This window comes from Dasypus novemcinctus, chromosome 23 (assembly GCF_030445035.2).
Source record: "Dasypus novemcinctus isolate mDasNov1 chromosome 23, mDasNov1.1.hap2, whole genome shotgun sequence".
NCBI lineage: Eukaryota > Metazoa > Chordata > Mammalia > Cingulata > Dasypodidae > Dasypus > Dasypus novemcinctus.
Window position 1 is genome coordinate 46,623,218 of NC_080695.1, and position 14,211 is coordinate 46,637,428.

Consider the following 14,211-nt stretch of genomic DNA (forward strand, 5'->3'; position numbering starts at 1 on the left):
TATCTCCTGGGAGGCAAAATAACTGCCAGTAGAGAATGACTGGTCTTTCTTTAAAATCACAAGGATTCTAACAAAACCACTTGAGAGTATGTACAGAAATGTACATGTAGAAAGTTAATACACAGAAAACAATAAAATTCCTATAGATTAGCAACAAGGTTTTGAAAGATGGATTTTACAAATGCATTCATATTTGCAAATACATAAAATAATAGAAAGAAATTAACAAAAACTTTTAATAGCTGTATAATTAAAATGATTAAACATTGCTAAATAAAGATCTAAATAAATGAGGACATAAAATATATATGAATCAAATTATTGATTTCAAAATACTCAGTCACCTCAAAAGAAATTTATATATTTAAACACAATCTCAATGAAAATACCTGGAGGCATTTTTATGGGAATTGACGAGATGTTTTTGAACTGTATATAAAAATTACAATGACCTAATATGCTCAACACAATTTTTTAAAAACAAAAAATTTGAATAAGTTAATACAATCTCTTTTCCACATGTAATACTTTAGTAATCAAGCTAAAGCCATGACATGTTTAGTCATTTCAATCAGTGGAGTGGAATAGAATCTACAAATTGATGCAAACATATGCAATCAATTAATTTTAATAAATGCATTGTTCTGTACATCAGTTCAGGTAGAACTGACATCATAACATGTGTAGTCTCCCAATATAAAATCATGGAATGTCCTTCCATTTATTTAGGTCTTCTTTGGTCTAGGTTACAACATTTTGTAGTTTTCTGAATATAGTTCCTTCATGTTCCTGGTTAAATTTATTACTAAATATTTGATTCTTTTAGTGGCCATTGTAAATGAATTTTTTTCTCACTTCCTACTCAGACTGCACATTAGTAGTGTATGGAAGCACTATGAATCTTGCCCTCATCAGGTTCGATGAAATTGTCTATTCTAGTAGCTTTGTTGTGTGTTTTTTTGTTACTTTTTACATGGTATTTTTCATGTTTTTTACTTTAAGCAATTCACTTATTAAACTGAAATTAACATAAAATTGTATAGAAGATTTGAACAAGAAATTTTTTTAAATAACAGTATATGGAACTTAAAATAATAACAAAATTAAATGTCACAACCACAGGCAGGTTAGGTTCTGTTCAAAATATGGTTAAATGGAAATTAATAATAATGAATGAGCAAACTGAAAAGTCCCAACATGTTTGGAAATTGAAATATATGATCATAAATATCACATAGTTCAGATGTGAATACAAAAAGGAATTTAGGTAATATGTTAGAATTCATTTTTAAATACTATATATCAAAATATGTTGGTTGCCAAAAATAAAAGTCAAAGGAAAATTTCTAACTTACAGTGCATGATTTAGAAATAAAGAAGCAAAGCTGTCAATCACAAGAATTTTCCAAAATTGACAGAAAATTTAAACACAGAGGAGATAAATATAAGGAAAAAGAAAACTCAAATTAGTGAAATGGGAAAACAAGAATAGTCAGAGAGGACAAAGGGAAGCAAAGATAGGTTCATTGGAAAGAGTAATAAACTTGATAAGCATCTTTTTAAGACAAATCAAGAAAAACAGAAGCATAAATGTCGACATCAGAAAAAAAGACATTTTTAAACAAATTTTTCACCAGATAAAATGATATTTTCAATTAAATATTTTCATTTTAAAAATTTATCATATTTCAACAGATAAAATGATATTTCAAAAGTGGTGTGAATAGATTTTTAAATGACATTTTCATTTACAATTTTATTTTTAAATGACATTTCATTTAAAAATTTATTTTCGTTTTAAAATTTAGCATTTTTCAACAGACCAAATGATATTTCAAAAGTGGTGTGAATAAGTTTGGAAATATCAATGAAATGAGCTCATTGTTAGTAAAATATTATCAAATCTGACATAAGAAAAATTAGGAAACTGAATTTAGAATTACGTTCACAATTTAAAATCAGAATCATGAACATTCCAACAGAGAAAACTTTGAAGCCCAAAATATTTCAATGTACATTCAACAAAAATTTTTCAAAAGGAAAAAATGGTAGGGAAACAAACCACTAACATACCCATAGGTCAGATGTATTAATTCCAAGACTTATGATGTACTCTTACCATCTCTTTTTATTTTCAAACTTTCGCAAACAAGTTTTTACTAATTTTTCACAGATTAAACTTCAGCTTTCCATTCTCTAACCACATGCTATTGTCTCAAGACATATTCTAGCAATTAACTCCAGAAATTTGCTCATTATATTTAGCTCATAGAGAAATTTAAAAAAAATACTTGTCCTTTTGGACCTTGCTTGCTTGAATCGCCATAATGTCCTCTAGATTCATCCATGTTGTCATATGCTCCATGAATTTGTTTTTTCTGACAGCTGTATAATATTCCATCATGGGTATAGATGCAATTTGTTTTTCCATTCATTGGTTGATGGACACATGGGTTGTGTTCTTCTTTTGCAATTGTGAATAACATCACTATGAACATCAATGTGCAGATGTCTGTTCATGTCACTACTCTCACTTCTTCTGAATATATACCTAATAGTAGTTTGCCAGTTGACATAATAAATCCATATCTAAGATCCTTAGCAACTGCCAATGAATGCACCATTCCACATTCCCAACAGTAGCAAACAAGCATCCCTATCTCTCCATATCATCTCCAACACTTGCAGGTTTTTTTTACGGTTATCAATTGTATTGACACATAATAATAAAGGATAAATTCATGCAAAGAGTACAATCTCTGGTATTCAGTGTAATCACATATTTGTGCATTCATCACCCCAATCATTCCCAGAGCACTTTCATTATTCCAATAATAATGAACAAAAAGAACCAATGAATACCTATCACCTCTCCGTGTCTCTATGCCACATCTGCTGTAAATACCTGTCCTTCTTATATCTTCTCTCTAGTATACTTGCATTTAGATTTTGTAAAAACAGTTATATATATTCAATACCACCCATATTCATGTTTTACATGAGGGTTTACTATCTTATACAGATTCATGTTACAATTTTTAGCTTTCCTTCCAGTAATATTCATGAACTTGGGCTTTCCCTTTCAAACACTGTCATAAGTGTATAATAGCTCTGTTAGTTACAAACATCATGATCTATTTTAATAATGTGGGTTTTTTTTCCCTTTCAGCCTACAGCAAACCCTATACTATCTCTTGTAGTTCTGGTCTTTGGGTAACATATTCTACCAATGTTTGTTTGTCTGTGAAGACTTTGAACTCACCCTCAGTTTCGAAGGACATTTTTTGCAGGATACAGAATTTCTTGGCTGGCAGTTTTTCTCTTCCAGTACCTTAAATACACCATACCACTTTCTTCTTGACACCAAAGTTTCTGATGAGAGGTCAGCGCTTAATCTTATCAAGTTTCTCTTGTATGTGAGGCTTTGCTTTCTTCTTGCTGCTTTTAGGATCCCCTGTTTTATCTCTGATATTTGTCATTCTGAATAGGAGGTGTTTTGGGGCAGGTCTATTTGGATTTATTCTGTTTGGGGTGAGTTTTCCTTCTTGGATTTGATACTTATATCCTTCATGAGGGTTGGGAAGTTTTGGTCATTATTTCTTCAAATTTTCTTTCACCTCCTTTTCCATTCTCATCTCCTTCTGGGACACCAATAATGTGAATGTTTGTGCATTTTGCATTGTCATTTAATTCCCTGAGACTCTGTTTCATTTTTTCCATTCTTTTCTCTTTCTGCTCTCCTGACTTTTCCAGTTCAGAAGTTCTGTCTTCAAAATCACTAAGTCTTTCTTTGAGCAATTCAGTTCTGTTCTTATGTGCCTCTAATGTACTTTTAATCTCACCTATCCTGTCTTTCATTCCTATAAGGTCTGTTACTTTACTTTCCAGGCTTTCAAATTGCTCTTTATGCTCTCCCAGTGTTTCTTAATATCTTTTATTTAGCCATGTTTTCTTAAATTCTTTGAAATGATTTAGGAGAGTCGTGTGGTTATCAGTGATTAATTGTATTAAATCATGTATCTCTTCAGAATGTTTGATTACTTCTTTTGGCTGGACCTTCTCTTGGTGTTTCCTAGTATGACTTGTAATTTTTGGCTGATGTCTAGCCATCTGAATATGTTGGTGAATTTACTCTGATGAACAATTTCCCTATTGCCTACAGTCCTTTTCCCCCCACAGTTTTTCTTTGATATTTGGTTCACTTGATTCCATGTCTTTAAAATTGCTCAGCTTAAGATATGAAAATCAGGCAAGGGCCTCACTAGTGGGGCACACATTTTCTCCCATGGTAGGACACAGAGAGAACCAAATTTTTGTCCAGGCAATCTCCGTACTGGCCAGCATATGGCACACATCAGCGCACCTTTCCATGGAGTTGTTTCAGTCTGGGCTTTCCTGTATTCCTGTGTTGAATCTTCAGAGAAGAGATTCAAAGCAGACTCTGCTGGCCCAAGGCACTAAAGAGAAACACAGCATGTTCCCCTCCATTTTCCCTCAAAACAGCTGTTGGGGATGGAGATGTCTGTTTCCCTGCAATTGGCTTCAGGAAGCCAAGGATTTTATCCCCAATGAATAATATCTTGGTGGTGGGAGAGCAGAGCACTTCCTGCTTCACATGAGCTTAGTAACTAACTTTTGTCCTTCTGGCTTCTTGATCTCTCTGTCCCTCACCCACTTGGAAGTTGGAAGCTTTGGAGCAATGTCCTAGTCTGCTGACTCCCAAAGGAGGTTCCCCCAGGTAGTTTATGACCATTTTTCCATTGTTTTTGAGACCATTGAGCTATGCCTCTTAGTTTGATGCCACCTTCCCACAGTTCTCATCTCCTACAGTTTTAAATTGAAATAGACTTCACATACCAGAAATTTCACCATATACCATATACATTGTATACATACCATATACATTAGTTTATAATAAATGTATAAACTTGTGCAGTCATTTCCATTGTTGGTTTTCAAAAAGATAATTATCCCATAAAGAAATTCCATATCTCTTGAATTACTGTACAGTTCCTTGCCCCAGTCTCCTGGCAAAAATATATTCTATTTTCTTTATATATATATTTGCCAATGTGTGACATTATATAAAATGCGTCATACACTGTAGTAGTTTAATATTGTATGATTTCTGAAAATAGATATTGGATTATGTTTGTCAACTAGTCTGTCCCTCCAGGCATACAAGAGTATATTGGAGGGAAGCGGACTTGGCCCAGTGGATAGGGCATCTGTCTACCACATGGGAGGTTCACGGTTCAAACCCCAGACCTCCTTGACCCACGTGGAGCTGGCCCATGCACAGTGCTGATGCACGCATGGAGTGCTGAGCCACGCAGGGGTGTCCCCGCTTGGGGGAGCTCCATGAGCAAGGAGTGCACCCCATAAGGGAACCGCAGAGTGCGAAAGAAAGTGCAGCCTGCCCAGGAACGACAACGCACACATGGAGAGCTGACACAACAAGATGACACAACAAAAAGAAACACAGATTCCCATGCCACTGACAACAACAGAGGCAGACAAAAGAATAACATGCAATGAATAGACACAGAACAGACAAGTGGGGCAGGGAGGAGGGGAGAGAAATAAATAAATAAATAAATCTTAAAAAAGAGTATATTGGATTCAGAGAGTTTACTTTTACTTGAATAAATAATGATTAAGACTTTGATTGGGCATGTCCATAGGACATTGAGTTCCCATTCCCTTGCTGAGAAGGGAGTTGGACTTTTGATGCTGGAGTTTTGATGTTGGTGTTTTGATGCTGGAGTTTCGATTATGGAGCCTAGGAAATTGAACACACAGGAGAAGAACACAGAGGAATAGAGAAAATTCCTTAGACACAACAGAAGCCCTGAGGAGAGAATCAGATCTATTTTCCTGATTTGTCTGCAGCTGAGCTTGACATAGCACAACAGCTGAGTGGGAAGAGAAACCCAAGAAGCCAGATCTCTTGGAAGAAGTCAACAGTCAACTTGCCCAAACATGTGGCAATAGGCTTTGATGAGGGAAGTAACTTATGTTTCATGGCCTAGTGACTGTAAACTTCTACTGGAAATAAATGCCCTTTGTGAAAGCCAATAGTTGATATTTCATAAAAAAATTTGGCTGGCTGGAAAAAGAAGTAAGGGCCAATGCTGAAGTGAAGGCAGAAATTCTCCTACTGACTCTGAAACCCCCAGTTCTGACTTTAAGTCTTCCCGCTGACTGTGTGAGGAGACTCCCCATATTGCAGAAGGTAATCTCCTTCTTTGATTATAGATATAACCCATTAATTATTGATGCAAATTCCATCCACAAAATGCCCTCAAAGTAACCAGCAGAGTAGTACTTGACTAAAGAACAGGACACTATAACCTTGCAAGCTGAGGTTTAACCATCACAATCACAATTTAACCAACCATCAGAATTTAACTATCACAATCTCTTTTTCTGGATTTCCTCCTTTATTTTGTGATATGTTGGGCAGTCCATGTCAAGAACCATCTATCTTGATTACATTAGCTTTATAGTAAATCTTGAGTTAAGTAGAGCATATCTCTACCTATATTCATTTTCTACTCCGGGTATTTTTGCTTATTTGTGTTTCCTTTGTATATGTATATTTTAAAATCAGTATGTAAATTATGTGTTAAAACGGTGGGAATGTGATTAGGATTCTCCAGTATCACTAATGGAAAGTGACATCTTAAGAATACTAAATGTATCAGCCGTAGAACATGATATAGCACTCCATTAAATTAAGTCTACTTTTATTTCTCTTAGCTACATTTTATAGCTATCATTGCAGAAGTTTTCTTCATTTCCTGGTAAATTAATTCCTGATGTTTATTGTTTTATAATACTTTAAGTGAAATTATATCTGCTTGTATTTTCTAATTGTTCATTTCTAGTATATAGTAATCAATGGATTTTTTCACACAATAATGTATTCTACACCTTTTCTAAAATCATTTATTAGTTCCAATTTTTTGAGAATCATTAGCATTTTCTATGTACATGATCATTTAATATTTAAAGACAGTTTAATTCTCTTTTCCTGCTTTTATTTTATCTTGCCTTATTGATCTTGTTAGTTAGTTGATTAGAAGTGGCAAAGCCATCATATTTATATTCAATTATTTACCATTAGTTATGACAATAAGTGTATGGATTTTTTTGGTAAATGTCCCTTTTTCCAAAAGAGGAAGTTCCTTCTTTTTCATGTGTGCTAAGTGTTTTTAACTTGTAACATGTTCAATTTTTCAAATTTTTTTTCTGCACCTATAGAAAACATCATATGTTTATGTTATTATTCTGTTATATGATGGATTAAATTAAGGGAATTTTTAATGGTAAATTTACTGCATTCTTGAGATAAACCTGCTTAGGAATGACATAGTATTCTTTATATTTATTGCTGAATTTGATTTGCTAGTATTTTGTAAAGGATTTTTGCATCTATGATCATAAGGCATATTGGTCCATAATTATCTTTCCTTTTAACTGTTTTTGTCAAGGTTTAATGTAAGTCTTTGCTGGTCTCCTAAAATGAATTCAGGTTTCCTTCCTTTTTTTTCTCTTTCTGAAAAAGTTTTATGTTTGATATTACATTCTCCTTAAATGTTGGATAAAATTTACCATTAAAACCATTTGGACATGGACTTTCCTTTGTGAGAAGATTTCTGATATAAGTTTCTTTGATATAGTGTTGGCCCTCTTTTAATATCATATTTTCCCACCCTATAAGGTATGTTTTTCAAGGCCTTTATCCATTTTATCTAAGTTGTTTGATTTTTGGCATGAAATTGGCATGGCATTTGTTTAATATTCTTTTTATGTCTGCATGATCTGTAGTAATAGTAAATTTTATTCATGATATTGGCAATGTGAACTTCAATCTAGCTAAGAGCTTATCAATTTAAGATTTTCAAATAGCTAACTTTTGGCTTTGCCACCTTATTTGCCTTAATTCAAAATATTTATGTATTATTTCCTTCCTTTTATTCACTTTGTGTATATTTTTTTTGATATTTTCTAATTTCTCAATTTCAAAACTTCCATGATTTCGTTTAAGCTTTTATCCTTATTAAGAGAATTTTCTCTTGTCCCTACTTTACCGGCATTCTAAAAATTTTCCTATAATTTATTTTCATTGTCATTTAATTCTAGATGGTTTATTTCCTTTATGATTTCTTTTTTAATCCATTTAATCCATGAGTTATTTTAAAATTTGTTACAAATAATGTCCTATTACTGAAGTCTCTTACAAGATAAGGAAATTCAGATAAAGAAAGCCACAGAAAGTAAAAACTTAAATCAACAAAACGCAGGAGAGAAAGAATAGATCAGGAGAAATCACCATGTGTCTTGCCATGGGACAAGTTAAGGACCAAAGCTCGCCAGCAACCATCCCCAGAACACCATAGACTTGGTTAGAAAGAGTTGCCTTGATCATGGCTTTATGTGGACATTTTCCCAGTCTCAAAACCATAAGCTAATAAATTCCCATTTTTTAACTTGTCCTATTTCATGGTATTTATTTGGAGAGGCCTAGCAAACTAAAACAGATTTTGGTACCAAGAGAGTGGGTACACAAAAACACAGAACAATGTGCAAACAGCTTTGAAATTTGATCATGGATTGATAGGAAAGGCCTAGACCAGTTTGAAGAAACTGTTCTCAGGATTATGGATGCTAAAGGTAATTCTCATGAGGACTTAGAAGAAAATGATGATTGTGCTATTGGAAATTGATGGAAAGGTGATCCTTCTCTTAAAGTTGCAGAGATTTTGGTAGAATTGAGTTCTGATGTCAGGTGGAAGACAGAACTTGACAGGGTTAAACTTGAATATTTAGCTGAGAAGATTTCCAAGGTAAGTGTGAAAAGTTCAGTCTGCTTTCTCCTTGCAACATATGTAAAATACAAGGGGAAATGGATAAGCTTAGAACTGAACTCCTGGGCACAAAGAAACCAGAAATTGATGGTTTGGAAAATTCTGAGTTTTTGGAAAGTAACTTCCTGGAGATTAATGTTCCATCCATGGGATTAAATGCACATGACACCAGTTAGCAATTTCCGGGGAAGTCAGGATTGGAGATACAGTTATCCAGGAAGAATATGTGGAAAGTCCTTTTGACTGATGGTCTGGACCCATGTATTACGTGCAAAATCAAGTTTTTAGTGAGAGCTGTATGAAAAGAACCACTGCCAGCCTGGAATAAAAGAGACCAAAGAGGAACAGATTGAAGGAAAAAAATAATTTCAAGGGCAGAAAGAGAGAAGCTGAGTTTGGTTCTGAAGACATCTTCTTTGGCCAAGATAGTGGGTCCACCCATGTGTGTGGAAAGGGTGAGTCTGCCTGGCACTTGGAGAGGGTGGGCCTTCCAACCAATTGTTCAGGAAGATTGCTACCACCCCAGTGTTCAGACAGGGTGGAGTCTATACCATGGAGATTGCAGAGAGTCTGGCCACCAGCCCAGGGTTGTGAGAGGGTGGGGCCTGTGCCCGAGCACTTGCAGAGAGCCAGCTGCCATCCCATTGCTTGGAGAGCATAAAGCCTTCACCCCAGTGTTTGCAAAGAGCATGGCTGCTCTACAAGCTCTTGGAAGGTGTGGGGTTGCCACTCCATCAGACCCAGTGGAAGAAACATCATTCTATAGATAAATTACAGACCTTGAAATCTACTACTGTATATCCTGCAAGGTTTTAGAATTGTTTACAAACTGTGACCCCAGTTTGCCTTCCAGTTTCCCTCTAGGGAATGGAAATGTTTATCCTATGCCTGTCCTTCCATTGATTTTGATGAGATTCTAGACTAAGTATTGTTTCTGAAATGACTTAACACATTTGAGACATTGTAATAGAATTAGTGTATTTTGCATATAGGAAACATGTTTTGGGGGGTCTACTGGGGGGAGTGTAGTATTCTGAAGCTGTTATGGATCACAGGAAAATCTGTTAAATTTATTCCATTCCTGTGGGTGTGTACACACTGTAAGTAGAACCTTTTGATGATGCTACTTTAGGTAGGATGTGACCCACCTCAATCAGAATGGATCTTAATCCTCTTCCTAGCATCCTTTACAAGAGGAGGAAATTCAGATACAGAGAGATGGCCCAGGAAGTAAAAAGCTAAAACAAAAGAAACCTGGAAGAGAAGAACAAAACCAGGAGACACCACAAGGTGGCTTCCATGTAACAAGCTGAGGACCTTGGGTCACCAACAGCCATCCCCAAAACTCCACAGTCTTGGGGAGAAAATATTGTCTTGATGACTTGATGTGGACATTTTCCAAGCCTCAAAACAATAAGCTAATAAATCCCCATTGCTTAAGCCAACCCATTTCATGGTATTTGCTTAAGTAGTCTAGACACTGAAACATTAAGCTTCTATCACTTTGTAAATCATGGAGATTTCTGCTGCAGCTGAGCATATATTCCATTCTGGTGAATGCTTCCATTGCAAGCACACATTCACATAAAAATGTGCATTCTCCAATTGTTGGGTATAGTGTAATTTGATGACCAGGTAGTGTCACTTGAATCTTTATATATACTTACTGAATTTATATTAAATATTTAAATGCATTTATTTTACCTTTATTTTTGAACAATAGTTATACATCATATAGAATTCTCTTGAAATTTAAAAGGTTTTTTTTTTTTTTTTTACAGCAAGTTGAAGTATGTTCCTGCATTCCCTTTTCTTGCTGCAGTTATTGGTAAAGGTGAGAACTCAGGACCATTTGTATTGTTGTTACATGATGTATAATATGCTATTAAACTTTGTTCAGTCAATTTTTAATTTCTTATTATAATTTCTATTCTAGAATTATGAGTGTGTTATCGATTAGCAATGTTAACCGGACTCAGACTTTGAATATAGTTCCAATTGAGAGCTTTATTAGCCACGCGGTGACTGTCTTATCCTACGCAGAGGAGAGAGCAGCCCCAAGTCTCAGGGAAGAGGTGTTTTTATAGCTTTTTAGAAGGCGGAGGGGGTTTACAAGCAAGCAAGCAGGCACAGAAGCGGAACACTGCGGTTAGCTGAAGCCAGCGTATCTATTTTTTTTTCTTCCAAAAGCCCCATGAAATTTATTGGCACTTTTCTTGTGGGCAGTTCTGAGTTATTTATTAGCACTCTCCTTGAGGCCACCTTAAGTTATTTACTGGCACTCTCCTTGGAGGCTGCCTTAAGTCATTTATCTATCTGAAGGCATTTGAAATTCCCACCTCCCAATGTAGTTCTATTCCTATTTTCCCAATGTGGCCTCACCCCTACAAGTGTTTTTATGTTCTATAATTTTGCTTAAAATTCCATCTATTTATGAATTATGTATATAATTTTAAATCCATGAATATATTTATATTAACTGCACTAAAGCTCTCGCTTCTTGATTACAATATCTGAGTTCCCTCAGCTTTAATTTCTATTGAAGATTTTTTTGTTCTGGAGAATTGGTCACATTTTTTTTTTTTTTTTTTGCATGTCTATTGATTTTTTATTTGAGTACTAAGCATTATGCCTGATATTTGAGAAGACTGCATTCTATGATGTTCCCATGAAGAGTGAGATTTGTTTTAAGGCTGGACCCTTAAAAAAATTTCTATTCATTTTTTAAACTTCTACCTGCTACAGTTTGCCAAACTTCCTATGTTCTCCTCATGCATTCACAGGTTAAGCAGATAGCCATATATTTAGGTAAAATTTGAATGCAGATTGTAGATTTTTGGGGTCCATTTTTTCTGTTGGCTTCCTCCCTCTCAGAATTTCCCTCTGACTTTCCTGTCTTATCTTTTAACCACAACTTTATCCTCTGACCTTAACCCAGTGAGCCTAAAACTTTCTGCCCTCAGAGCTGCACTCAGTTGGAGAGTGTCTTTGTCCAAAAGCCACAAACACAACATTTACATGTAACATTTCATTCTACTTTCTGCCTACATTCTGTTGTTGGCTAGTACTTTCAAATTTCAAATAGATTTGCTTTCCTAGTTGTTTTTTTTTTTTCTCTGTGTTAGTGTTGGTACTAACAAGTTATTCTGTCATTATCCCAAAGGCTTTTTGTTAGAAGCTAGACACATTCTTTTTTGTTAATTGTCTCTTGAATGATTTCAGTTTATTAATGATAAATCTGTTTTATTTGTATTAACTGTTAAAATTTATCTAGTCTTATTTCTTATTTTGGTCTAGCTGTGCATTTCTGTCTTTTATTGGTATGTTTTGCTTGGAGCTTCAGAATGATGGCTATTTGATGTAAATGTAATTACCAATTTTGTTATTTAGCTTCTTTAATATAGTGATGAGAGGACCAGAGTTATGAACAATCTCAGCAGTGAAATCTATATTTGTGTATCCAGTACCTCTGCATAGATTCATCTACAATGAAGAAGCATGTTGTAGGTGTCTCTGGCCTCTTTCCTAGAGCTGGAATGCATCACATCAGGAAAAAGTTTCCCCCACTTACTGCTTGAGTTCGCCACAGCATAAATCCCTTCAACTTCCTTTGCAATTATTTTGTTCAAAGTTTAAATGAGGTGTTATTTCCCATAAAATCATAAAATCCCCCATTATGTGTGTATAATTCAGTGAGATTTAGTAAATGTATACAGTTGTACAGCCTTCACCATAATCCAGTTTTAGAACACTTCCATTGCCCCACAAATCCCTCAAGTCCAGCTTTGCAGTCAATCCTCTCTCCCACCACCAACTCAAAGGAAATAATAATCTGATTTTCATCTCCATTGTTTCCTAGAAATTTCACATAAATAAAATCACACAATATGTGGTCTGTTCTGTCTACATTTTTTCACTTAAAATATTTTTGATATTCACACATATTTTTGCATCAGTAGTCTGTTCCTTTTTATTATGGTATAGTATTCCATTACAACAATATACCATAGCACCAGCTATGGACACTTGGGTTGTTTCTAAGTTTGAGGTTTTCTTTTTTTAAATATTATTGCTCATAGTTTAATGTCGTAAATATAATAAAGGAACACCAGAGCTATCCTTGTGGTCTGATATAGTAACTCCCATTACCTCCCCAAATTATAAGGTTTAGTGTGGGATTTTGATTTTGTGTCTAACAGTTATTTTCCAAGAATAATGAGATGTTCTCAAAAGAATTAATAGTAAGTAGGTACATTCACTCAGTTTTGTGGCTGAAATTTCTTGGGTTTAAACAGTGCCCTTCCTTCCCAGGAAGAATGTTTGTAACATTGTTGGTCTGAACATTTGTTTTAATATTTTATTATTTAAAACATTGGAATCTGTGAGGAGAGGAAAGTTACTAAATTGCTGTTTCTTGGAAAGTCCTTACTGCAGTTTTTCCTCAAATTTGATCAGCAAAATCTTTATGCCTTATTTCTCTAAAATGCTAAGATTATATAAATCACAGTCTGTTTTAAGTCTCTAATAAAACTTAAAGAATATTACATTCCAGTAAATAATTCAAATCACTAAGAAATTATGCATTGACAGGTCTAGCTCACACTATGGACAACTCACTTCCAGTATTACTACATACCTTCTTTCATATGGCAAAGAGTTGTTTTCTGATAGATGTACATCAAAGTGGTGGTTCAGCAACTCCAGAAAACATCCTCATCTGATTTTTCACTTTGGCAGAGAAATCTGGAAAACAACCTTTTTCTGACTCTAAGATCCAAAACCATTAACAATTGAATAACACTGCCTCAGATGGAAACTACCATTAAAAACACATGTCAAACTAGTACATGATGTTGACACTCAAAACTCAGAACAAATCACACCATGCATGATTTATATGGAGCAGAAATTGAAGGAAAATTAGAGTCTAGATTTTTCATGTAGAATTTCCAAGATTCTCTTTTTCAGTGTTTTGCAGACTCCATCTATGCTGTGACATAGAAGTCATCATTGGAATAACATATATTTCAGAACACTAAGACATAATTTATATTCATCTTTTATCTCTTAAATTGTAATTTCTTGGGATAAGTGAAGTTTAGCTAACCATATTGTGGGGCAATGGAAGTGTTCTAAAACTGGATTATTCTGTCCTTCACCTGTGTGCCACAGAATAAAAATCACTACAGAAATATTATATGTGTTATAGTGGCAATTGCAGGTGTGATTTTTACAAAGGAAACATATCTTGTACTTATGTAAAAATATTTTCTAAAAACAGGATGCCATTAATGTGAGAGATATTAGTTCTTAATTTAGGTGTTTTATTTTCCCTGTC

The 14,211-nt window shown here is 34.5% G+C and overlaps 1 protein-coding gene across 1 annotated transcript in view; it reads right to left on the minus strand.

Moving 5' to 3' along the window:
- The window catches only part of LOC131275586 (ral guanine nucleotide dissociation stimulator-like), a 145,267-nt gene that overhangs the window by 97,503 nt on the left and 33,553 nt on the right, over positions 1-14,211 (minus strand). The window contains exon 4 of the mRNA XM_071211299.1: positions 13,510-13,616. The gene's annotated coding sequence lies outside the window, so the exon portion shown is untranslated. The remainder of the gene's footprint in view (positions 1-13,509; positions 13,617-14,211) is intronic.